Source organism: Onychostruthus taczanowskii, unplaced genomic scaffold, assembly GCF_017590055.1.
Source record: "Onychostruthus taczanowskii isolate IOZ18803 unplaced genomic scaffold, ASM1759005v1 scaffold22, whole genome shotgun sequence".
Classification (NCBI taxonomy): Eukaryota; Metazoa; Chordata; class Aves; order Passeriformes; family Passeridae; genus Onychostruthus; species Onychostruthus taczanowskii.
The window spans coordinates 12383388-12410793 of record NW_024499462.1 but is presented as its reverse complement, the minus strand read 5'-3'; the positions used below and the strand labels follow the sequence as shown (position 1 = coordinate 12410793).

The following is a 27406-nucleotide window of genomic DNA, read 5'->3' as shown; positions in this document are numbered from 1 at the left end:
CCACTTCCTGAGCTGTGAGCTGCACCTGAGATTAGGCCAGACCCAAACCGTGCTCCAAGTATGCTCTGCCTCGCTGACCTGACTGATCATCGTGCACTCACCTGGTGACCGGAGTCCAGGCTGAACCCGGCACCCATCACTGCCTGCCTCTGTAGCTGTGCTCTCTGGGTGCTGCTGCTGAGGACGCTGCCTGTGTGAGCAGAGGGTGGATGGAGCCCCTGCACGGTGGGGCGAGGCAGCTCAGCCCAGTGCAGCCCTTACAGCCTTGACAGACCCCCCAGCAGCTTCACACACTGTTACTTTTCCATTGACAAAGGAGGCATAAGAGACAGGAGGGCAGAGACTGCTAGAGAAACAGGGTGATAAAAAGCTGTGACTATTGTTAGACTTCCCTGTCTTAATGTGGGTGGGATTATTTAATTTTCTCTCAAACCATCTGTGTTTGCAATTGTTACAAAATCGCAGGCAATGCACACTTATTTCCATACCTTACACTATGCCATGCTCACTACATAAACAATCATTTCAACCCCACAGCTTCTGCTTCCCCTTGTTTCTACCTTATTTTTAGGTAATCAACTCACAAAAAAGAAACTCTTTTGAAAAGACATACATCTCAAAGATATTAATTTTAAACTGCACTGTAATTACATAGTCTTTCTCTCATTTTCTAGACTTAATGACTAGAGTGGGTGCTATATTCTTACATTTTTAATTAGTCAACTGTTTACAAGTAGGATTTTTTCTGCTATGAAGTACTGCATCCTTAAAATATTCATTCATGCAGAATTAAGTCCAGGACCTCATTAACATCTTAATTAACAGTACCCAGGACAACTCAGTAAAAAAGCTGCCATATTTACAATCAAATCTACCCTCTGATAGAACTGAAGTCTTGTCAGGAAAGCTCAGGAGTTTTGAGCAAAATATAGATCTCTAATTTGGATGACAGCTGAAGTAAAACTGATCTGGGTATTGAAAACTGCAAGGTGTCCAATTATAGGTTTTGTAGAATAACTCTGCTATCTTGAGGACTCTTCCCCCAAATTTACAGATAGTAGTAAAATGCCCAATGAAATGCAATCAATTACTGAAAACTGGATTAATTTATTATTATTAACATGGAAACTGTTTATGTGTTGGAAGCATGAAAATTTTTTCCATGAAGAAATGAAATATTAAGTTTACTTATAGTCTCTGATAATGAAAAAAACATGTTTAACCTTTGAGTCAAAATCATGGAGTTCGTCTGTGCCATTTTGCAAGTTTTTATAAGTATTTACAGGATAAAACAATTATGAAACTATTTCTGTTTCACATGTAGCAGTAAGAGACAAGGACAGATGATATCAGAAGTAGGACTTAAGAAAAAAGAAGCATTCAGAACACGATTGATTATGAAACTTAGTCTAACACAACATTAATGTTTTCAGGGATTCTTTGGCTTTCCTAATAAATTTTCAGCTTAATTCAAATAGGTGAACTGAAAACAGGAAATCACAATTTTTTTTCAAAACATCAGTGATCCAATTGCCTTATCTTAGTTGGAATAGAAAGAAGAGAATTACCAGAAAAGAAAAACTCTCTCCAAGTAGAAATGTGCATCTGCCTGTCTGGTGAGGTCTTCAGTAGGACAGAGAGCACATTTCTTTTAGTCTAGTCTGGTACAGCATATTCAGTCTGTAAAATGCATTGCAGAAAGCACAGCAACTTGATCCACCACTTGCATACAACAACATAATCACTTACCAACATGTATTTCTCCTAGTATGCTGGGTCTTGTGCTTTGTTTTGTGGAAAGATTTGTTCCACAGAGAAACAAAATGGTTTAAAAACAGTAAGCAGATCCATCTCATGCCTGCCTCTGTGAGCTTGTCCATGCTAGGGAATAACAGCCATGGCAGCATGATCACCACTGCAGTGAAGCTGTGCAATGACAGGAGTACTGCTGAGCACCACCAGGTTTGCCCAGAGCCCTGTGTTTCCTACTTTCAATTCCTGCAGGTTGATCAACACAGCTGAACTTTGCCTATACAGACAGGCTACCTGATGGCACTTGCTGTAATCCAGACACTACTCCCCACAATCTGGCAACTACTTTAAGATAAAATGTGGCTGCTCTTTAACAGCACACAGAAAATAGCAAAGTGTGTAAAAAATTCTGCACTCAAAATGAGAAGAGGAATTTATTACTAATCACTGTATGAAGATCTAATGCAAACAATGCTCGAAATAGGGGCAAATACACTCCTTTATCTTGCCATACGTACTATCTCATGTTAAGAAACATGACCCAGAACAGCAGATATAAGAAAGGAAGGCTACAAAAGACAGACAATTAGTCAAGTAAAAAACATGGGAATGATTGCTGGAAGAAAAGGGTTCACAAGAGCAGAGAAAGGGAGGGAGGGTTTGGCAGCAGAGACTGGGAAACTGTCCCAGGAATAGGAGGCAGCATGAAACAAAATGCAAAACATAACCCTAACACTAGGCAGAGCAGTAAAAGCAGCCATGGGCTAAGGCTAGTGCCAAGCAGAAAGGTGGGGTGGGAGCCATGTTGTGACAGTTCTGTGCTCCCCTTGGCATGCCTTTTGCAGCTGCAGTGTGCCTGGAACTCTGGACTTTGTGGTTTTCAGAACCCTAACTCTAGGTGTAGCCCTAACCCTAGGCAGAGCAGTAAAAGCAGCCTTGGGCTAAGGCTGGTTCCCAGGAAAAAGCTGTGGAGGAAGCCACGTTTTGGCAGTTTTGTGCTCCCCTTGGCATGCCTTTTGCAGCTGCAGTGTGCCTGGAGCCCTGGGCTTTGTGGTTTTCAAAACCCTAACCCTAGGGAGTAGGAGGAAGAGATAATTGGAGGAATGCACAGCATGTCAGAGGGGAGTAAGAGAAAATGACAGCTCACATTGCTTAAGGAGGCAGAAATGTAGTGCCTAAAGACAGAATTTTCCTAAGACATTAGGTCTAGCTTCCCTGCATTAAAAAAAAACAACCATAGTTTCTCTGATAACCAAAACAAGCATGGTTTAAAAGGCTTAACAATTCACCTTCAAAGACAAATTCCACCAGAAACAGGGCAGCATGCTTACAGCTTATGCATTTAATGCTGATAGAGGAGGGCTCATACAGTCTGGACCTCTGAAATTCACCATGTCACACAATATTCAGACACACTGCAACATTACTGCATCCATAGCCGGACTAAAGGCACTACTGGTTTGCTTGTGGAAAACCTAACACGCATTCATCCCTTTCCTCTGCCCAGAACAAAGCGTTCTGGAGCAATGGAAGGCCAGAGCTACATTATGGCAGTAAAGTTGCCTCAACTACATTCCAACAGTGCTTTCTGCCTTTTCAATTGTCAGCTGTGTCCCACATAGAGACAAAAGTGGTATTAGCTAGCTGACAGCTAGAGAGATTACCTGCATTAAAGAATAATCCCAAGAAACATTATAAATGCTGAAATTTCATCATTAATGTTGAAATCCCAAATTCAAATGTGCTAATTGATCTCACTGAAGTAACAGATACTTTAGAGTTTTCAGATCACTTAACACTGTATCTTGTGCATGGATGTGATGGGAGAGAAAAAACTCATTTTGTATTCAAGTAATTCAAACTCAACTTTGCAGCAACACTATTACTAAATAATTAATGCTTTCTCATAGCCTCAGATTAGATTAAAACTATACTTCCAGACATGATGTTTTCCTACTTTTTCTACTCAATAGTGCTGAAAATAAGAGAGCAAAGGCAGTCTGGATCCCAACTCTGAAGTTTTCTACCTTATTCATTGCAGACAAAACACAAGCAAAAATAATGTTTAGCTAGACAGCAACTTCGAAGAGTTATGCTACTAAAATATATATAATGATAAACATATTTTAAAATTTTACACATTAATTTTAGAAATAAAATACTGAAATTAATTTTAACTCTAATGTTTTGGTCTACTTAACTCTCACATAATTAATTTGGTAGCTAGAATATAGAATATAGAATTATAGAACACAGAATTATAGTTAGAATATAGCCACCATATTTCTATATGGTATATAGAAATATAAAGGTTAAACTTTTATGGAAGACATGCTGTTTTCTTATACAACAAAGAAATGAAGACTGTAAAATTCAGTCTTCATTGTGAATCTGGGTTAGTCTTTCTGCAGTAATTTGAAATGCTTTGACTTTGTCCCCACTCTCCTGTGAAGTGCTAAGTGACTTGCAGAATATCTGTGATTGCAAGTGTTAACAGAAAGCACATTCAGAGGACCTGCTGACATCTTGGTACCTATAGCAACAATCCTGCCCCAGTGGTTTCATGTTTATTTTTGCCTGTATTCCCCACTGCTTGCCTGAATTTTTCCAACCAGTTTAGTTGACGCGACCAGGCAGCATCATGAGGCAGCTGCCTGCCACTGGATGCAACCCAGCCTCCTCCCTGTTTGCCAGGTGCCAGCTTTGCTGCCTCTCAGCTGAGAGGGGCATGGAGAACTGTGCAAATTCACCAGGACCACCCCACCCCTCCCAGGAGGGCAGAACACCATTCTCTTCCTCAGCCACACAAGGTGGCAGTTTGACAGATGCATTGGTCATTTCAGTTTCAGGACAGCCAGGGACATGGCCCTTGGTCTCAAGCCCTGGTGTCCCTGTGCTCAGCCAGGCTGTCCCCAGGCAGCAGTGCCACAGGCCGTGGGTAAGGGTTAGCAAGTTTTCTGCTACCCTCACTCAGCTCCTCCTCAGAGTTAGGACAGGATGGCTGTTTTCTAATTCCTGCATACATAAACTAAGGACCCAATTTTTGTCCTCTCATCTGAATGCCAATTTCCCAAAGCATTCAGAGAGGAAGACTCCACAGATGAGCTACAGGCAAGGATCCTGTGTTCAAGAGACCAACATTAGGAGCTGTCAGAGAAACTTCAGTGCCCTGTTTGGTTTCTGTCTTTCTGCTCTTGCAGGGTTAGAAGAACAAAAGGACAAGCAGCGTTATCACAGGAGATGAGACAGGTGGGACATTAAAATCTTAAATTTGTCTTTGTGCACTGGTCTGCAAACAGCAGAAATGGGTTCAAACAATCTTTGAGACAGTAAGAATTCTTTATGTACTCTCTGGGAGCGAGCCAGACATCATCCTAAATGCTAGGGAATTCAAGGGTAAGGCTGACTTCAGTCCTTTACTCCACTTTTACCTTGATGTGGTTACACATTCCGGAACTCCATCCGGAAAATGGGAATCACATTACACAAAGATGCTGAGCATCAATGCCTGGACAGCACTTTGTGAATGTATCAGAATGAATTGGTATCCTGGTGTTACCTGGGTAAAACACAAACTTCAAAACACACAAGGGTGGGATTACCACCGCTTGCTGCTCCACTGCAAACATTCCAGGGAACCAGATCTGAGACAGACAGAAAGTCAAAAATTCTTCATGAGTTCTCAAAGAGCAGAAGGACTGTAACTCAGCTGGGTTTGCTGACAACATAAAGGCTGCTCCATGGAAGGGGTGAAAATTCTCTTCCCCTCCACTGCATTTTCCAGGCTCTCATATATTTCTTTTCCTTCACTGCTGTTATTTGCATTGAAACAGGAATCACATTCATTCAACAAGAGCCACCTTGGAGGTTAAACTACAGGCAGTGACATTTAATTTATTGAAAAGGGGGAAGACAGTTTATTCTGGGTCAAACTGCTTATATGAAGAATCACCTTAGACACTGCAAATACTCTGCTAAGAATACAAATAAAGAGAACATATACGAGTCCTCTCATATGTTTTTATGGGAGAGTTCCACTTACCCCACAATGCTAAACAGAGTAGTCCACCAACTGATGTAACATCTGCAGGATGAATCAATGCCATGAATGCTTCCACCTCAGAAGATAAAGTGTATCTTCTACCCTCTGCTCCTTATAGAAATACAAACCAAACAATCTATCAGTGGGAGACTCTGAAGGTTTGTATTATGTGCTCTCCCACATTCCCCATCCCTCTCCCCAGGAAGACTCTTTGGCCTTTACACAAATATATTCTGCATTTGAATTTTCATTATAAAAATAATTTACTTATTCTGAAATGAATCACACAATATAGAGCGGTCACTAAGCACCACAAAAAGGCTGAAAAGCCATAACACACTAAAGCAGAGAGAGGTAAATGTTTCCATTTGGGTTTTTTCAGTTCCAAAAAGGAGGGTCTCTGCATAATCTCAGCTCATATAAGGGGTATGAAAAAGCAAGACTATACTATGTTCATACAATAGCTAACGTCACAGCCTTTTGTTTGGAAGAAGGCATCACATTGACTGAAAGCAGCTTTTCAAATAGAAAGCTACAAAACCAAATTCCTTTGAGGAATATTTTGCATTAAAAATGCCTTCAGACTTGCAGCAAAATATTCCAGCACCAGCCATATTCAAAGAACAATGTGTGCTCCCTTTCCACAAGCCCCTGGGCCGGGCTTGCTGACTCTATAGTGAGTTTGTTATTGCCCTAAGAGAGCATTAGATAATGAAGAGCTCAGAGTTTTCCTTTCACTTCATGCCTGGGCTCATCATAATGTGTGCAAGCAGGCTTAGTCTGCAGACCTTCCTTCTTTACATCTTCCCCCTCTTATTTTCCAGCAACCCAACATTTTTTACAAATGAGCACTACCAAGTGTCTCTTTTGAAACAAGGTTAAGAAATCACCTTTTTAGAATGTTGCAGAGAACAAGCTAAAGCTCCCAGCTTTCAAACATAACTGAATGCTTTTACTACTGCACCAGGTGACTCCACCATGAAGCATCAGAAAACAGGCGCCCCACAGAGTGATAACTACTCTAATACCTGCTCCTGTCCAGCTCTGCTCTACAAGTGGCACTTCATCCTGCTGGAAGGAAAATTGAGCAAGGTCCAGGTGTGAAAGGAGGTACAGCAACAGGGACATGTCTATATATACACCCAAGTGCTAACACCAGGCTGAACAGAGGCCTTGCAATGTGAGCTTAACTGTGCCTTGAGGCAAACAGCTGCTGTATTCCTGAAACGCCTCTGACATACTGCAGCATCTTACTGTGCCTAACAGGGTTCTTGCACAGGAAGGACAGCAGCAGGGTTAATAAGGGTTCCTCTAAGGCAAACAGTTAATACAGCATTTCAAATGGTTTAAAAAATAGAGAAAGTTTATATTGAAAGATCATTTGTATTTTTTAGTAATTTCCTTCATCAAAGATGAAAAGCCACATGGGAAGCTGTCTGACAATTCCAGCAGTGAAGTAAGATCCAGGATTTTTTGAGTTAGCAGCAACCCTTCAACAGGGTTCTTTGGTTCTCTTTTGGTTAAGTACTCCTATCAAAATATGCCTTTTCTTTATATCTTCAGGATCCTTGAAGGGGATGGCTTATGGAAAGGCCACATCCTAAAACAATATTGAGTTAGCAGCAACCCTTCAACAGGGTTCTTTGGTTCTCTTTTGGTTAAGTACTCCTATCAAAATATGCCTTTTCTTTATATCTTCAGGATCCTTGAAGGGGATGGCCACATCCTAAAACAATGTGGAAAAAAATTCACTGCAATTTTAGCTAATCTGAAGCATATGACATCACTTAAACAGAGACCATCACCCTTCCTCATCCTTTATGAGCTGAATTTGGGGAGTGAAGGGGAAGGGTAGGGAAGGTAATTGAAAACTGTGTCTCCTCTTCCATACAGCCACATTTCCGAGGGCAGGTTTTAGATAGCAAGGGCTACAGCTACACTGTTGCTTACAATGCAGGCTAACCACCTAACTTATATTTTTAAGATGAAAAACCAAAGACCATTAAGAAGAGAGGCCTTGTGAAAAATCTCAACTCTATACTCCAGGCCATGCTTTTGCTTTCTACATCTGCAGTGGCTGGCCAAATTTCAGAAGCATCTGTACTATTGATACGAATGTGACTGGTTAATAAAAGAATATTTTCAAAGACCCAAATTCTGTTTAATGTGCCTTGACCAGGAGAATGGCAGCTACATGTCAGCTCAAGGATCAAGAAATTTCTTAATGACCAGAAAAAACCTCAGTGTTCCAAGTGAATCTTTTTTCCTGAGAAACTAAAAAAACAATGGAAATCAAACACACTGTTAACCAAAGGATCATAACTTACTAGTCTGTGGTTAAAGGAAAAAGAATATCTATAAAAATTTCCATTTCTAAGCTTTCATCTTGCTAAATATTAACTAAGCAGAACTAGCTTTGCCCTTGAGATGTAAATGAGAATTTGGATTGCTGCGTGACAAAACACTAATAATTGTGATTTAGTCCTCAGAAAACATATAAGGCATCATCTGATTTTTTAAATGTTCTCTGTAATGGGTCTGATCTTTACAGTGATTTCATCAATTACCAATATTGCTGATATCTCTTCATCTACCAGCCTGGTAGTCAAGACATAAAGTGACAATGAAGGTTCAAGGAAGTATCTATTTATAGGGCATCATGAGCAGGAGCTGAGGCAAAGGCATGCACAGCTACAACCACCTTCCCTGTGCTACTCAAGTGCATTAATGAGCCACCAATTCATCACAGGCCAGATTTCATCCTCCTCCAGCACATTTCAGAACCTGAATTTAACCCAGCAGCAAGGTTAGATGCAGAGACATTCTGTGGGGAGAGAAAAGGGGAGCAGGGGGAGGCAGAGAAGAAGGAACTAACAAAGAGCTTAATGAGCAAGGAGCTATAGCAGACATATCAGTATGAGATACAAGCCCTGCCAACTCCACTTAGTGTACTGCCTAATACAGTCACTGAATAGCAGCTCCTCCATCCTCCTCTCAAAGCATTGTCCTTGCAGATAATGACTGGTTAACAAGCAGTCAAACAGCAAGGCATGAAAGAAAACAGTGTTTTCTTGTAACAACCTAGGTAGCACTTAGACAAGGAATAGTGAAGATAGGCACAAAGATTCAAATTCCTACCTTTAAAAGTTAAATCCTTACATGCAGTTACTCTATCCAAAGGGGTCAGATAGTCAGCAATCCAAGGAAAGACACAGAGCCAAATGGAAAGCAAGAAAGCCTGAGAGCTGGTCTTCACAAAAATCATACAGTGAGCTGGCCTTTCTGGGGAAGGGCAGCTGGGCTGCACAGTTGGTAGATGGCTAAACCATTAGTACCAGTGGCTGCCTTCCCTTTGCTCAGTGTTGCCAAAATCTCTCATACGTTGTGAACCTAAGGACGCTGTAATTTTAAGCACAGGCAAATGGAAAAAAATGTAAATAAATTCATGCTATTAAAAAGAGCACATTAGTGAGCTGAGCATAAGCACCATTGAAGACTAGCTGCTACACCGTACTGCAGCTACAGGTAGGTGGTGGGCAAAGCACAGTCCCACATAAACAGTCCAAATGCACAGCTCCCTTCCCCCCAGAAACTATCTTGCCTTGCAGCTCTTCTCTGAAAAGCTTCCCTGTCACTCCCTGAAATCTCAGGAATAAGGAGAGGAAAGTAAGGAAGATGGTGTGCAAAGGAAGGCATGGTCCAGTGCAAAGGAAAGCATGGTCCATGGCTCAGCTTCTCATGGCACACGGCAGATTCGAGATGCTCCTCAGGGTGGGAACAGCTCCATTCCTTCCTCCTGTTACACACTGTGCATCTAATCACAGTGGGGTGCTGAGCTCCATTTGCACGGCAGACAATGGGATCTGGCAGCAGTTCAAAGGCATTTAGAGCAAAGTGACTGAACAAGCTCACTGCTGGCGCAGGCAGGCGAGGATGCAGAGCGCCCCACTTTCCTCCCTGTCACTACTCAGGCTGCAAAGGCAGGTGCTGCAGCATGGGCAGCCAGCTCTCCTTTATTTCTAGTGGCAAGAAAATCAAGGAGGAAACCGGAAAGGTACCACCACCAAGAACAGCAGCAGCTAAACCCACATCAATAAGGTAGAGAGAGGTGGGGAGCGAGTGGGGGAAGAGGAGGGAGAGGGAGGCAGAGAAGCGAGAGGCTGGCAGGCAGAGGGAGAGCAAGCAGGCAGGCAAAGAGGGAGAGCGAAAAAAGGGAGCCCACAGACAGCAGTGCCTGGCACCCTGACAGCCTGCTGCCAGAGTTCATCTTCTGAAGCTGTCATGGGTTTATGGATGCCTCTAGACTGACAAGCTGACAAGATGAGAGAAACTACACTCAGAAAATGTATTCAGCAGCAGTAAATTGCTTCTCTTGCTCTAATGTGGTTTGCAGTTTCACTCAGGGAACTGATCTCATTTGGGGCGGTGCAGGGAGCAAATCAACTATGTATATTCAGACACTATTATTGGAATCTGGAGACTGGAATAAATCTACAGAGGGACAAAGAAAAATCACCTTCTTGTGCACCACTAATAAAAAATTAACATGTTAAAAGAACAAATACATAAATCTCAGATTATGATCTGTCCCTGTGTAAGCGCTTTTGGTAGCAATGGTTGGGGGGTGGGGCAGGAGCAAAACTCTGGCACAAGAGGGGCTCTCTACTTCAAAAGGTAACAGGAAACGGTGCTCTAAGAAGCAGAGAGGCAGGAAAGGAGGCACTTCCTACCACAGCAGAATACTCTGTTCTTCAAAGATGTAATGCCCCAGGTAGGCTCAAAGTTGTATCCTCTCCCAGTCAGGGTTTGGGAGTACAGGGTTTTCAGAGAGGATGACATACTTAGCACACATATCTAGAGGAGTTCCTGTAACAGGAGCTGACAATGCACAGCAAACACCTCTGTAGTAAGACAGGGCGACCTTAATGCAATGGAATGTTACTAGGTAGTAGAGAGCACTCTGGAAGAGGTCTGAATCTCACTGATTCATCAAGTGCTATCTCTGTTATAAAGTGAAAAAAACACCTCAAAATTTTATCCTGACAATAACAAACTAAAAACTAAAATCAGAAACAAGGGTCAAGTACCAGGCTCTTGGGTTTGCCTACTATGATTTAACCTGCTTTTGTAGAATGCCCAGCTTTAAGGTCTGCCTCAAAGATATTTCCTACTGTCTCATTGTTTTGGTAGGACTAAAAAATAAAAAACCTGGAAGCTAAGGTAGAAAATGTTTTAAAATTTAAAATGTTTATTAAGAGTCAATTACTTTCCTTTTGAATTAACAATAAAATTCATTCCAAATAGACACACAATAGGTGCCTAGACTTTCTGTCCTACAGTGGCACAAAGTGGTTTTTTTTAATCCTAGAAGATATATTACAAAAACATTACCTTATATAACAAAAAAAGCACAAATTCTTCATTCATTTCTTTAATATGAAAACTGAAAAAAAGCACTAAGTCTTTCAGAAAGGAAAGCACACAGGCACAAAGATATTTATTGCTAAGTGGTGAATAAAAGACGAGGTGCTGAGGGATAAGGATTACACACATAAAACTAGAGCTGCTGTTCTAATCAATCAATGAAAGATAAATGGAAGTTGAGCACCTTTGAAAAATGCTCTTTCCACATCTAAGAGAGGAGACAATTTTCTGTTTTGCCTTATTTAAAAAAAAAAATCATCTCACATACATGTCATGCTACAATGCAGCACTACGAATCTGCAAGCCTCTTTGTGAACTGCAGATGGATAATGCTGACAAAAATTTCATAGTATCATAACCTAAAACCATTAATTTTTTTAGCTCCCATCTATGCCAGTAAACAAACCCCTTCCATTCAAGCTGCAGTATGCAAACAGCAGATGTTGTAAACCTCTTGATACTCCACTAATCAGAAAGATGACAGAAAATTCTGACTCTACACAACAAAGAACCAGTTTTTAGAATAACTGAGATTTTCATGATGGGTTTTCACCATACACTTAATACATCTTTCTCCAGTCTCCAGTGTTTTATAGAGATTCAGGCTTACTGGACACTTGCTGGTAATCTTTTCTAAATCTATTAGTTCAGAAAATATTAGAATGGTTTATGGTGAAGTGCCAAGTAAGAATTACTCACACATGTTCTTCAGTCACACACACACACCCCATCCCCAGTCTACCCTGTTCAAAGATCTTGTCCCTCAGGGCTCTGTCCACCATCTCACTAATTCAATTTACCATATTTACAGCTGGAGACAACACACAGGGTATAATGTAGCCAGTCCCATAAATCTTGAAATTCTCACTGAAGCCAGTGAAGACCAAACATATTTGCGTGTAAATTTCCACGAAAAAATACCAGCAAAGATAAATTACTATTGAGGTACTTAAATACTGCACTTACTAGCTGAACAAAAGGTTTATTTACTTTGAGTTTCTCCATTCTTCCTCACCCAAATATTGAGACAGACTATATATCACCTTAGCTCTTTTAAAAAAGATACTTGGCACAACTCAGATTTTCTAGGGATCACCAAGAGAGAAGGTAAAACTTCTCATACACCTTAGCAGCTGTGGAAGGGATAGAAGATTCAAGGATGCACTTAACCCAGCCAATATCTGCTTGTTAACAGAAGAACAGTCTCCTCTCCTGAATTTCCTCTTTAACTAAGGATAACAGAGATCCACCCCAAAGCATAAGGAAGACTATGATTAAACCCAACAAGAGCCTATTGCCTTAACAAGCCATGAGAACACTGCCAGAATGGAGGCTGGGATTGGACTGAGAAAGGAGATGGACTTTGCAGACTTGAGCAGGCACAATCTCTTCAGCTTCAATCAACTCATTTTATTTGCACATATTTTGGTAAATTTCTAGCTGGCATGAATGTTCATGTCGCCACTGGTGAAATCTACCCTACCTGAAATTCAGTCAAATACAGCTATGTCATATTATCCTTTTTTTATCCTGGCACTGAAATAGGAAACAAGAGTCGTTCTTGAAAAGGTCCTTGCCATTCTGGTTGTAGTTGATGTCGGAATTAAGAGGGGAAAAAAAACAAAGCAAAACAAATAAACAGCAAAAGGTTTGTATCCTAAAAACACACCTCTAACAGCAGGAGACAAGTGAACCACTATCCCCCCCATTTGGAATGAGTGCCTATCCAGCAAGGCTACAATTTCTGAAGCTAGAATAAACATGTGAGTGAAAGCTCTTTTCTTTTTCTACAGTGAAACAAAGAGGCTCTGTTATTGGTATCAGTTTATAATTAAAATTTGTGTGAGATGACAGTACAGGGAACAAGCAACCTTTCATCCCATTAAGGAACTAAAGGTGTCAGTACCTGAGGGCACCATCAGCCTTTGAATGACATGGACTACTCTCAAGTGGACCTCCATGCACTCCCTTTGCACCCTGCTTTAAGGCTGAGCCTGGCCCCCTGCTCTCTGCCTGAACTTTGCTGCAGGTATACCTGTCTGCAGCCCTGCCTCTGGCTTCTCCTCCTGCATTGACTTAGGCTGTAGGAAGCTCTTCTTCTGGAAGGATCCCTCATATACACGGCGTAACTTGAAGCCAGTTCTGTCTTTGGCCCTGTCTCCTGGGTGGCCTTTGGACCCATGCTGCTGCTTTGTCTCCAGCCATGACTTCAACTCCTGGATGGAGCCTCATTGCTCCATCTCACCTGGGAATGTCAACAAATCCTGTCACTAGGAGCCAGCTCTGCCTGCCATGCTCAGACCCTGTGGAACTGTGCCCCATCAGTGATGGCACTGCTGCACTGGGGTCACCCTTGCCTTCTGACTTGCCTCAGCTCCTAGCTCATGCTGTACCCTCACAAGAGGCTAGTGCATACCGGTTGCAGGAACAAATTTAAAATTCAATGGAAGCAATATTCATCTCTATCTGTCAACTGCCCAGGTCTTTTCTGGGAAGCCCTCCAAGCTGTCCATAATCAAAACCGACGTTGATTTCTGAAGCCTTTAAGCATGGCCTTCAGACAGACCTTGGCAGTTTGGTGTGGGCCTTGGACCAACAACTTTAATACCAGATACAGTAAATAAAATCTGAGAGACTAACAGAGTTTTGTAATATAATAAGCACATGAATCCTTTTGTGAAAGAAGGTGAAAGAAAGGAAGAATATGCATCTGCAGTTATAGAAGAAAACCTAACAATAATGTGTTACTTTTCATCTTCCATGTTAAGGGAGGGGAAAAGCTCTTAATATATTGAATGCAACCATGATATTAATTTAAAATGCATGATGAATAAGGTAAAAAGGGTCAGAGTTAAGCCACTCAATTGACAAACAGATGATACATCCCAAAGGGAGGAACATGCCCCCACAAAGCACCCTAAGTCATGCCTTTCTGCTTTGTAATTAATTTTTTGTTTCTGTTCAGCTGTGCTCACATTTCTTATCTCACAGATCTCCAAGGCCCACTTGGGGATGAAGTAGGCTTATATGGAGGAAAGGATAATGAGGTTAGTGGTAGGGCTATGCAGGTTGCTAGTCTTACATGGTGTTTACACTTCACAGTGCTTATAATTTCAGATAGTTAATTAATTTTTGTATTAATCTTTAACACTTGAGAGACTCATCTTCAGCAACAGCCAATCCTTAAAAATGATGTAAATTGCAACTGGCAAAAATCCACTATGAATGTGCCAGTTCTCAAACTTCAGACCAACAAGGTAATTAAAATGTTTGAAACTAAATCCTGTCCAAGCACTAGAATTCATCCCTATTGAATACATGTGGCACAGCGTCATGAAGACACACCATTCAAATAAACTAGCACACCTCTGGAGATGTTTTGATGACAGCACCTCTTTGACAATATTAGGTCAATTCCACAAAGTTTCAGAGGAACTGGTTTACTGCAATCTGCTCCAGACATGGAGATGAAGTGGTGACTGCAAAGGTGACTGACCTGGCAGACAAATCCTTACTAGAACCAATTAACAAAACAGACACAGTTAGGAACCAGAAAAAGTTAAAATATAATAGAAAAGAAGCTATTTGCCCCTCTATTTCTGTTACAACTGAACAGAGTTGAGATATCGAACAGGAAAATAAAGACTTTTGGGAAAATAAATGGCTTTTGAAAAGTATGCTACAGGCATTTTGGCACTCACCTTCTGTAATTTAACTGTGGGATATTGCTGGCATAGGCAGGAAGCATTAAGACATTAGTTTTAAGCAGTAAGTATTGCTAAGGATGAACTAACCATGTACTAGTACAAGAAAAGCCTAAATTCCATTTTAAAATTAATAATAATAACTTAAATTTTCCAATAACTGTGCTTTTATATAGAGTGAAATGGATTCTGCATGGACTACCTGGCTATATATTCTAACTGCATGGTCCCCTTTCCATCTCCTATAATTTCTACATTTCTGCTGTCTTTTCCATTTTCTACCCCTTGTGTCAATGAAATCAGTGGTGTAGCAGCCATTTACTGTGGCTCTACCTTAAGTCAAACATTGCTCTCCCTTTGCTCTTCTAGCCACGATGCCACATATACATTGACACTAGTAGAACACATGAAGCATTCCATTAATATTTTGACTCTTTCACTTATTATAAATATCTATCAATTTCACAAGTGAAAATTACATTAAATGGCTCTGGAAGTACATCACTATTCAAGCTGAGTAGAATGCTAATGTAGTCACTATACTCATTCTATTCCATGTCAAATTTTTGTGTAATTTATTCTTTTCAAAATCTTGAGTTTGCAATCTTAGCTGCAGCTTCTTCTACCAGTTTACTCTTCACAAGAATGTACTGCAAGTATAAAAACATGTATCACACATTTCAAGTTATTTTTGCTCCTTTACAAGTCTCTCTGCAAATGTCACCTGCAAAACTGATAAAAAGTTTACAGGAGACAAGATTTAGTATTCAAATCACACTGGAATGAGCTATGATAATGGGGCCACACCAAGTATATAGGTCATACCTCCCTTCCAAAATCCTTTTATCTAACCAAGGCCTAAGGACTCCTGTCTACATGTCTCTGGAAAACTCAGGGTTAGGGTTGTGAAAAAGCATAAAGCTGCAGCCTGAGCGGAAGTCAAAAGAAAGTGGGACCTGCGTGGAAATCAGCCCGTGAAGAAATCTTTCATTTGGGCAACAGTATCAGAGCCTTAACAGGAAAATCCAGGTAAAGTTCAGCTTCTGGTTGACATACGAAGGAATTCAGACCTGTAGCATGTGTAGGGCTCAAAGAGCCCAAAGTCCTTGTTTCATCACATCCACCTTTCCTCAGCACCTCAGCTACTCTACACTGGAACTCAGCACCAAGCACCAGCTCTGCCATTTCCTTTCTATAAACCCAGGCTACTTGCCTAAGTCATGAGCTGTTCCATCCTCCCTTCTCTGCCCCCTGATTTTCTGCACAGTTAAATCCATAGTGGTCTACTTATATAAAGCAATCTGAGAAATGCATACAGCACTCTTTAAGGCATCAAAAAGTATTTCAGTCAGAATGGTTCAGCACGCATACAGAACTAAATCATCTCTGTTCTTTCCAAGAAAAAAATCTAAGAATCTTTCACTGGACCAGTCATCCATCTTTCTAATGCACTGATTGTCGGAACTTCCACTCCTAAAACAGGATTTACACTTTTGTAAGTATATTAGCACCTGAAAATTATAAATATTACAGGAGGTTGAACCTCTGCAAGTTTTCTATCAGACAACTTGGCAGAACAGTGCTATTTTTTGCTACATTAGAGTGCAGTATTCAAACATATATACTAAATTAACTCCACAAGAATAACCTTCCCTCACTATTCATCCAGACAGAAGTGAGGAGGGAAAAAAAGCAGGATCCTTTCCTTCAGCACAGAATTTTGACCAATCCAGTATTTCTATTTTTAATTTTTAATTACATTTATGATATTTCCTGTGGGTTTAAGTCATGAATGCAGTTCCAGTATGCTGGGAGCAACGTAAATAGTTATTCCCGAGGGGATCTTACAGCTGTTATGCACGGGTCAGAGATTCTGTGAAACGCAGCATCTGAAACTTTAAAAGCTTTTTAGCCCACATCCTTCCCACTTCTTTTCAAAGGTAGAGTTAATGGATAATGAATGACATTGCCCCAAATTTTGCCCAGAAGGTATGGAAGTCGTAACTCCATCTAAATAAAGTAATATATAGCAGTAAGTAACCACCCAGTCCTGTCACAGTATCGCAGTCCCAGAACTGCATCAGAAATTCCTTCCTGATCTAAATTAACTCATCTGCCACTTTATGCTGACAACTATGCAACTGAAGACCAGAGACAAGAAATTTTTTCCTCTGCAACTCTTTATAGAGGGATGAAAGACTAGTGCAACTCCACACAGCAGCAAAATAGTCTAGCCTCCTCCTAATCCATGTCTCTCTCCTGACATGAGACTGCTCAGAAGGACTTGAGGCCTTCTCCTCACCAAATCTGGATATGTCAGTCCACAAAAATGCAAAAGATTGTGCACCTACCTTTGATCACCGTCTGGTGAAGGAAAATACTCATCAGTTGCTTCACTCAGGAACAAAGTTCTGTTTTAAAATAAACAAAGAGACAAAACAAAATTAAAAACAATCTTTCCCTCTCTCTCTTCCCTAACGTTAGCCTTCAGCAGTGTTGGTAAACATTTACTTAGCAGGAGCACCTTCGCTCGCCACAACCAAGGTAATGATTACATTACACAAAACAGGGCATGAGGACAGGCTGAGGCCATGACAACAGCCATGATGGCAATGACTAGACAATGACACAGGGCTGCACTGCAGCAAGCTCAACTGTGCAGTGAGAAAGGCTGGGGCAAGATGAGAAAGAAAAAATGCAGGGGGGAAAAATCCCCTCAGTCAACAAACCAGGAACCTGGATTTAGAACCACAAAGGAAAAAGAAAGTTCACAGAACAAGCAAATTCAGTATGAGCTGAGAGAACTGGAAATGCCAGCACAATCTGAATGGGATTTCTCACACCTGTTCATTAATACTGTTGTTTTTGAAACAACCAACAAAGCAAACTATAAGATGTTACCCTCTTTTGTCTTAGCCACAGCTAAATCAATTCAGTAAACTTCAATGGTGTGACAAAGTCTGTGTAGTCTATTCCCAAAGCCTTCAAAATTAGGTGTACTGTGAAATAAAAACAAGCCACCCCAAGGAGGGAGTCACACCCTCCTCCACGCCTCTGCCTGGCTGGCGATCACAGGGAGGGAAGTACTTAGTGAAGCCAAGTGAAGCTCAGGAAATGTGTGTGTGTGTACACACACTGAGACGGGACACAGAGCACATGGCCAGGGAGGGCATCTCAAGAGCCACCAACACCCCAAGGAGGGCACAGGCGAGACTGCTATAATTTTACTATACCTGTTGGACAGGCTCTGAAGTCAGATCTTTCACATCAGGTACCTCTGTAGCCTTCCAGTTCACACAGACCCTGATTGAGCAAAAATTCTGACCTTTGAGTTTCCAATCATCTTTAATATCTCTACAGCCAATTACTAAACAAGAACCACACTTGCTCTGCCTGTAAATATAATGAAGCACACCCAGCTCTCTGCCTTCCTCACATAATTACAGGAGCAAAAGCTTCTCCTTTTTCCTGGTTAGATAAGGATTAGTTTAGCAAAAAAACCACCTATCCTTCTGCAGGACACAATTTTTCTTTATTTTGATCCATAATTCTTATCTTCCTTCACTAAATAGTTTGAGAAGGCAGAATAAGAAGCCCTGCATGCCTGGCCTCTGCAGATCCCAAAACACCAGGGTAAACATCAGAACAGCCAGATGAAACCACAAAACAGCTAAACTACAGAAGATGTGAATGTTTGATTTCACTGTAAAAAGAATAGACAACTAAAGAAATGGTTTTTTCACAGTACAATCCCGTGAGAGTCATTGAGAAAAACAGTCAAATTAGGAAGTTAATTATTAGCAGAATTTATGGTAGTTGGTAAGACCCACACAAGCAGATACACCAACGTCCAGCTACTAGCATTTAACAGAAGTTTCCCATAGGGATTGGCTCTCTGTTTCACTGCAAAATATCTTGCACTCTCTGGTGTAAACTATTACCAAAGTGCTGATTGGGAACAAGATACAGTATCACTCTGATCTAGTTGATTTTACTTTCCAGAATACAGAAAACTTGAAAAAACCCAAAAGGATTATCAGATAGCAAATGCAGGGGAGACAGAGAGGAATACAAGTTTCAAATAATTTTGTCTTCAGCTTTTAAAAATGCAACTTATTCCTCCTTACAGAAACTCAGAAAACTTATAGGAAGGAGGTGAAGAAACTGCTCTTTGTGCCAGTTTTCCACTAAGGCATGTCAAAACAGATACAAATAGAAATGCAACAGAGCCTGGTAAGAAGGGGGCAGACTTTAATGCTAGCTGAATGGCGTAACAGGGAATTTAAACTGAATGCAATAATTGATAAGTGATCAAACACAAAGGACAGAGCAATGTTATCAACCAGACAGAAAAATCTATCAGTAGAATGAGACTGGAATTGGCCAAATCTGATTTCACGACAAGACTTATTTTACAGAACCTCAAATTAAAGGAGCAGTTAAAAGCAACATGAAAGGGATGACAATGTTGTCATTTCCATAGAAAGCCAAGTGAGGTGGCAAAAAACTTACCTAATGATTTCCCTCCTCCATACATACTCTTGTGCCTGTGTCATCCCTGAGAAGCAAACAGATCTGTCTGTTTGCAAAGCCCTCAGCACAATGTGTACATTACCACCATTATCAACAGCTGCTTAATACCAGCTCCCAAATGCTGAACAGAAGAGGCAGCCCCACATTTCATCTCTAGGCATCAAAGCATTTACTAATGGGAATGAAACTCTACCTAGCACATAATTAAGAGATTTTGGAAGGATGTCATTAACTCTAGAAGCATCATATCTTTTCTCATGTTTGTATTTACTTGCAAATTTACCAGCCATAACAGTGGAGTGGGAAAGCTCAGGAGCTTGTGTGCCAGCCAGGCAGGCTCCTGCAGGAGCTCCTGTTAGTCAGGGTGTGCACCCTACAGACTCAATAAGCAGTGACATTTGTATCCCTGACAGTTTTATTTCTTCAAACACCAGTCACACTGGAAGTTTCACTTTAGTTTTTTACTCCAGAATAAAAGCCAAATCTCAGTATAACAGATGCTGTCTGGAAATCCCATGACACATATGAGAGCACGTGTGTGGTCCCCCTTCACCATTACAAGATAAAACAGCTTTCAGGAAAATGAGAAGGGTGCTTGGTTTTTTTAAGCATAAAGACCTTAATATTTACACTAATCAAATATAACAGGGTCCTCTTAGTCAGAAGAGTAGTATTCACACGGGAGCCCAACCAGGCAGAACTATTTTCCCATGAAGATCTTATCCTCAGTCTGGGCAAACAATCTAAGTCACACTAGCCAGACAAGAGTTCTGCCCTGTATGTCTCTGTAGTAATTACACCAAAGAAACATGACTGTCCTTAGCTTAAAAATATTAATCATTTTAAAAGCCCAAAGCACAGTGAAAATATATAATGATAAAGCATACATGGGGAAAAGAGAATATAGCTTGATATAGTCAAAATATGCAAATATTTACAGGAATATGAGAAGAGAAAGAAATACAGAAATAGAGAGTAGGACACAGAATAGAAAGCCCTACTTACCAAATGGCAGAAATTTTAGTTAATTTTTGCAAAAAAATAGAATTCAGAATAAAAAACACTGCCACCTATTGTCTGTATTTCTTCAATAAACACTTTAAGAATTGTGCAGTTTTACAGTTCAAAGTTGCAAAAAGATGAGCAAAGACAGGGTTGGTTTTCTAGTGGTTATAGGAAGTAAGTATGGATGGACTGCAGCAATCAAACTGGAGAAAAGGAAAATATACATAGAGAAGGAGAAGAGGAAAGACAAAGCTATCTGGGAATGAGTGAAACCAAGCAACAATTATCAGAAAATATTACTGTCATAAACTGCAAATGCTCAAGAAAAAGGACCATGCAGAAAACTGCATTCACTGCCAGAATCTCCAAACAAGTGAAAGAAATGGAAACTAGGCAGCATGGATATACCTGAAATAGTTAATTAAGGACATCAGACAACAAACACATGAATACATTTACCTTAACATATTTATTTGAGACTACGCCTGAAATACTGCATCTAGCTCTGGAATGCCCAGTACAGGAAGGACATCAACCTGTTGGAGCAAGACCAAAAGGTGGGGGACCACCAAGATTATTAGAGGGATGGGACACTTTGCTGTGAGCAAAAACTAAGAGAACTGGGACTGTTCAGCCTGAAAAAGAGAAGACTTTGGGGTGACCTAATTGTGGTCTTCCAGTACCTGAAGGAAGTCCATAAGAAACATGGAGAGAGACTACTTAAAGGGCATGTAGTGACAAGACATGGGGGAATCGCTTCAAACAGAGTAGGTTTAGATTAGATAGTAGGAGGAAATTCTTTACTGTGAGAGTGGTGAGGCACTGGAACAGGTTGCTCAGAGAAGTCGGGGATGTCTCATCCTTGGAAGTGTTCAACACCAGGTTGGATGGGGCCCTGAGCACCCTGGTCTAATGGAAGGTGTCCCTGTCCATGGCAGAGAGGTTGGAATGAGATGATCTTTGAGGCCCCTTCCATTCTGTGATTCCATGATAGTTCCTTTATTATTCATTCACATAGATCCAGTAGAATTGGTTTAGGAAGGGAAATGTTTTCTGAGACACACTGAAGCTCTCAAGTGAACTTGTATTTTTCACAAGAGAAAGCAGTCTAATTTTCGAAGTTCTAGATCTGATCCCTCAAATTGCTCCTCTCCCTCTTGTATGATGGTTGTCTTCAATGTATTTCACCAACAAATTTTTCACAACAGAAGAAAAAGGCAGAACCATCTGATGAAGGAGAAGCATCGAGGTCACAGCACCCAGCCTGCCAGAGTTGAAGAAGTGTCTGGCTAATATTCTCAGGCCCTGTGATGTGATTCTTGGGGCTCTCCTGTGCAGGGTCAGGAGTTGGACTTTGATTATACTTGTGGGTCCCTTCCAACTCAGAATATTCCAAGGTTTTATGATCACTTTGATAATGTTAAGCAAATGGCTTAGTACAGTTCATCATTCATGCAATGCCCTACTTCAGATATTGCATGTATGTCCTTATGGGGCATTGCCTTGCCTGTACATGAAGGAAAGGATTCCTCCCTATGAGCCTATTCATGGCACGAAGGGCAGGAGGCCCAGGCCCTGTCTGCCATCAGCATGACTGTGCTTGCTTGCAACCATGTTCTGAAATGCCCATGACCCTGACTGCTTCAGCAGTCTGATTTTCAGAAAGGCCAATGCAAGCAGTGAAGTGTTAAAAGAGTAATGCTGTCTTTGCCTCTGCTCTTTTCTCTCCTGCTATCAGCTCAGCTGTATGCCACTGGACAAGCAAATAAGCAAACTAACTGCAATTAAGGTCAATGGGGAAAAAGCTATCAGTAGCCTTCTTCCCAATGCTGCAACTTAGCAGCTAAAATCATGCTACCTTTGTGAGAAGAAATTTGTAAAGGGGGAATGACTACAATATTACGAAAAGATCTCTCCTAGTTCTCATTTGTTTTTGCCCTCATCAGATGGTAGGAAGGAAGCAGCTTTCTCAGCTGATTAAACTCCATTGCTACTATTCCCTCTTCCTCCCCACTCCCACCCTTTGTTTGTGACTGTTCCTTAACGAGCAAAGAAGAGTCTTGAAGAAGGAACAACTATGATTTATGTATTAAATAGATAAATCTTCAATGATTGTCAGCTTCATCCTGCCACAGAGCCACTGCCTCCTGGCAGCAATGCTGTAATTAAGTTGATAGCATTGAGTATTCTCTGAATTACTGGGTTAAAGTAGTACAGCACTGTATTTAAACCTTTCACCCCATTCAGATAATTTAAAGAATTCTGCTAATGGCTTGTTTAGGCTAATCCTCCTAAAAGCATTCCAAATTAAGAGCACCCAAAAGGACTAAAGACACCTAGCTTGGTACTTGTCTTTCCCTGGTCCTAGTAAACCATGGCTCACACAGTCAAACCAATGCCTTATCCCTCTGCATCTGTCACAAAGGCATTGCTATCTTAAGAAAAAGAGCATTAAAAAAAGTAGCAAACAAATAACCAGATTTATGAAAGACAATCATCTGTTATGTTTCTAGACAGCCTGAAAACACCTAGGTGCCCAAATCCCACAGGAATGAACTTAATGTCAACCAAAAGCTATGTAAAGGTTTTGCACCTAAATGGTAACCCCCAGAGAAGCTGACAGCTACCATGGAGAATTTGAAGAGGAAGAGAATAACTTGCTTCTCTCATTTTATTCTTCTATTAAATAAAGAAAACTAAGCCAGAAGCCTGTCAACTTTATGTTTTTCCTTTATCACTGTCAATATTTGATCTGGACAGTGTTGCCTCTTCAGGCTGCTTATGCTTACTTTTATCTCTGTCTTTTAACATAAATTATGTGCACTCCACATTGCAGAGCAGATTCCTCCAATACCTCAGATGCTGTTGGAAGAAGTATAAACAGCTCCTTGCTTAACCTCACGCATGGGCCTATAATGATATGAATCTGCAATTCCAAATTATGACTCACCCCCACTAAGAAATGAATTCAAACTAGAATTAATTTTTATAAAGGAGGAAGCCAATAAAGCCAAAAATCTATACACAAATATAACATATAAAACACATTTGGTATGATGATAAAGACAAGCTGCAATAAAGAAAATGGAGTTTTGCCCATAACTCAATGTAAATCTGCTGTTTAAGCAACTTTCTTCATATGCATTTTGAAGTTCATAGTAGTAACCTCCAAGATGCCCAGAAAGTGGCAATACCACAGCTAGCTGTACAGAAAAGAACGTATAATAAAAAGAAATACTCAATCCAATAAACCAAGTAAAAAATTACAGATAGTTTTCCTGTATACAAACACACAGAGCTGAATGAAATCCGAATCTGGAAGGATAAGTATAGTATCTTGAAGCCAAATTGGACAAGACTTGTTGCAGATTGCCTGTATCCACACATGTTTTATTTCCATACATGGAACAGAGAAAACAGGTTAAAAAAAAAAAAATCATGCTTTTAGGGGAGTGAAGGGAAAGAAGAAATTAAAACTTCCTACCCAATTACTTTTTACATGCTTCCTTAGTGTTCAGCCCCAAATTCAGCTTAGCCAATGCTCAGAAACAGACATATCTTCAGGATTTTCCTCACACTTCAAGAATTATAGCCTTCTTCCTCTTTCCACAGAGTATGCTCAAACTCTGCTCCTCACTGCTACTACTTTCCAAAATGCCCAAATACCTGACTGCTGATGATTAAGACTGCAGGTGCAGTCAGTTGATGAGGAATACCCAGATGTTGAACAGACTGTTCCCTCCTCCCTTGGGGCTCCCAATTGTCACTGAGATTGACTGTATAAATGCTCAAACCACCACCAAACCTTCCCACATATGGAAACAGATACCTGATACACCCAGAGAAGTCTCCACTACCATATATGCTTATTTGGGAAGTATATTTAAATACACTATTTTACTCTATCATTCCTCTTCCTTTATGTTTTTCTGACTTGCAGAAATAAAACAATCTGCTGCACAAACCTATTTTGAAAAACTACAAATGATGTAGTTGCTTCATTTGTTCAGTTGCAGTTACTGTACATTATGCTTGGGGGAAAAAAAAATCTTTGCATAAATCACTAATCATGAGACAATAATACAGATTATGGCTACTGAGAGAGCAGTGCCAGAACAATCTGAGGACAGCATTATCAATTCTCTCAATGCTAAAGGTACAAGGACTTGGCTGCATAATTTTACTTGATTTTTTAAAGTCAACAATCTGACTGTGGTTGAATTGTAAGGAAGAATGACATCTGAAAAAAGGTACACATGATCAACCAACCTGAGTTCAAGGAACACCACAATTGCTGTGAGATTAGCAGTCAGAAAAGCCTGCAGATTCTCTAGGACACTGGGTTATGAACAGGGAGAAGTGTCAGTACTTACAGACTGACTCATGGAAACACAACTAAAGCAGCTCTGTGTGGCATTGTTTGAGAGCCACTGACCCAGAAAGGCACTAAAGTAAAGCTGTACATAACACTCCCAATGCAGGCAGCGCTCAGCTCTGTGCTGTTCTGCTGGAAGAGAAACACTGCATGAAGCTCCACAATTTCATAGTTCACATAAACAGCTAAAGGAGCTTTTGTGCTTGCAATGAAATGAAAATTTCTGCTCACCTTCGTAATTTCCTTTCATATCTCAAATTAAAAGCTCTCTGCTGCCATCCTTATTTCTCTTCCCCTGTCTTATTCTATCTTTTCACATTAATTCTGAATCAATTAGATTAAATTCCTTGTGTTTTCATTCAAACATGTGACTTTCCTGGCTTCACTGGAATCTCAGCAAAGGTCCCACTCCTCTCATCCCAGGACATTGAGGCATGCACAACTTTCCCTGAGCATCATTTCGGAATAAGGCCACACTTGTGTTTTTAAGAGAGGCATCCAGCCAGCTGGAGGTTTCTTCATGGCTTCACTAAGTGAAAAGCCTTTTAGACTTGTAGACTGAGCCAAAACCTTGACCTACACCATGCCCTTGTGGGGCCAACAACATTCTTCCACCAACTGAGAGAGAAAGTACATGAACTGGCAGTTTGGGCAATGGACTCGGGCACATGGTGGGATTCTTGGGGTGTCCTGCACAGAGACAGGAGTTGGACTCGTTGATCCTGATGGATCCCCTCTAAGTCAGCCTATTTTATGGTTTTATGACTCTATGCAAAAATTATGCAACATGGTGAGAGAGTATTGTCACTGTATGATACTATCAGTGTTTAAGTAGAAAAAACACAGAAAGGTCCATGTGCAGGGCAAATAGTTTTTAAGACTTTGAATCAACTCTGCTCAATTTTAAGGCAGTTAGAAAAAATATTCTAAAGCAGAAGATTCAGTTTGAGTTTCAGAAGACATTCAAGTGTCAGTGTGAGAATCTGATCAAATGCTTGTCAGAACCATCAAAAGCATTTCCACTGAATTGAACAAGCACTGGGTCAGGATCTAAATTTCTGTTATGTCAGTATTTGTAAATACAGTTACAGATATAAATACTATGCTGTACACTACTATAATAATTTTTTTTTTGCGTGTAATTGTCTAAGCATTACACGTGAATCACAGCAAAGGGTTGGGTCTTTTTAGTAATATTAAAAAATTCCTTCTCCTTTGGGACCCAGCCATAACCCATTTTTATCTCTGTAATAACATAGATTTTCATCTCACTAATCTTCTTCCATCCCCAATACAAAAAGAAAATTTGCAAAGTGGATGACTAACCAACCCCCTTTCAGTTAAGCATCACTCTGCTTAGGTGTTTTGACACTCCTAAGCTATATTTTTCTACTCATTTTTTTGAAAATACATGTTCCTTTTGTTTCCCTAGATTTACAACAGATGAAGTCAGAGACAATGCTCCACTTCAGTTACCTCATAAATCAGCAAAAACATACGGGGAAACTGCCTTTTCCATCTTCGCAGTGCAAACAGAAACTTGTCCAGCCTTAGATAATAAACCATCTTGCTGGTGAACTGTATAACCTTCACACTGTCCTGAACACACCCACACTCCCACAAACTAAGGCACCTGCAGATTGTAACGCTTTTCATGGGAAACAGTTCTTTTCTCATTCCTTCCCTTCATCTTAACTACCAGTCTAACCTGAATTCTTAAACCAAAGGAAAATAATTTCCCAAATGCCAACACTTAAACCACTTTGTACTTCCAACCACCATTTTCACCAGGCAAAGGCTCTGCTATCTCACCCTCACCAAGTCTCACGGCTGACTCAACTGTCCAAAGAAAAACAGAACTGTCCAAACAGAGCAGCATTTAAGCCTTCTGTCAACAGAATAGCAGAGCTCTCCCTTAAACAGGCTAAGTATAGTTTTTCTGATCTACAGGACAGTAAAACTGAGGAAGAGAACACAAGCTTGGACATTTACTATGTCAGCAGCAGAAGTGGGTACCTGAGGACACAGGAACCAGGAACAGAGTTCACAGGCTCTAACCATTGCCTTTTTGCCTCTGGAATACTATTTGTGTCCAACCAGAGCATTCCCCTAATTTTCTGTCTCCCATGGAACACAGGCCATGTTCTCTGAGGTTCCTGGCATAGGCCAGAGCTGGGACTGTGATGCTCTCAGGGTTGTATTTTCCAAGTGTCATCCTGTATCGCCACAAACATTAAATATCCAACATCCAAAATCAGTCATCTCATCAAGTGTTTACCAAAGGGAAAAGGCAGATTTTGATGAAAAAAAAGTAACTTCCCACTAAAAATCACAGTTCCTTCCTTTTTTTCCCTAGCACCTTCTTTCCTATTCCAGCTCATCCTCAGTTTTAATAATTTCCCTACCAAAGAACATCCCACATTGCATCACAAAATTTAGAAAAAAAATTTCTGCAACAAGAAAATTAATACCTTCTTACCTAGAAGAGCACAAGTAGTTCTAACAAAATCAGATTTTAGAGGTTATCAGAGTCATCTTTTCCCATTTTCAATGGCAGCTGGATGACAGTTT

The 27406-nt window shown here is 40.6% G+C and overlaps 1 protein-coding gene across 6 annotated transcripts in view; it reads right to left on the bottom strand.

Moving 5' to 3' along the window:
• NDST2 (N-deacetylase and N-sulfotransferase 2) overlaps positions 1-27406 on the bottom strand; it is a 126620-nt gene that overhangs the window by 33308 nt on the left and 65906 nt on the right. For 3 of the 6 annotated variants that reach the window (XM_041405173.1, XM_041405177.1, XM_041405178.1), the window contains 2 exons: positions 17274-17333; positions 5795-5905 (listed from right to left, as the gene is read on the bottom strand). The gene's annotated coding sequence lies outside the window, so the exon portion shown is untranslated. The remainder of the gene's footprint in view (positions 1-5794; positions 5906-17273; positions 17334-27406) is intronic. The other 3 variants (XM_041405172.1, XM_041405174.1, XM_041405179.1) reach the window with 1 other exon arrangement.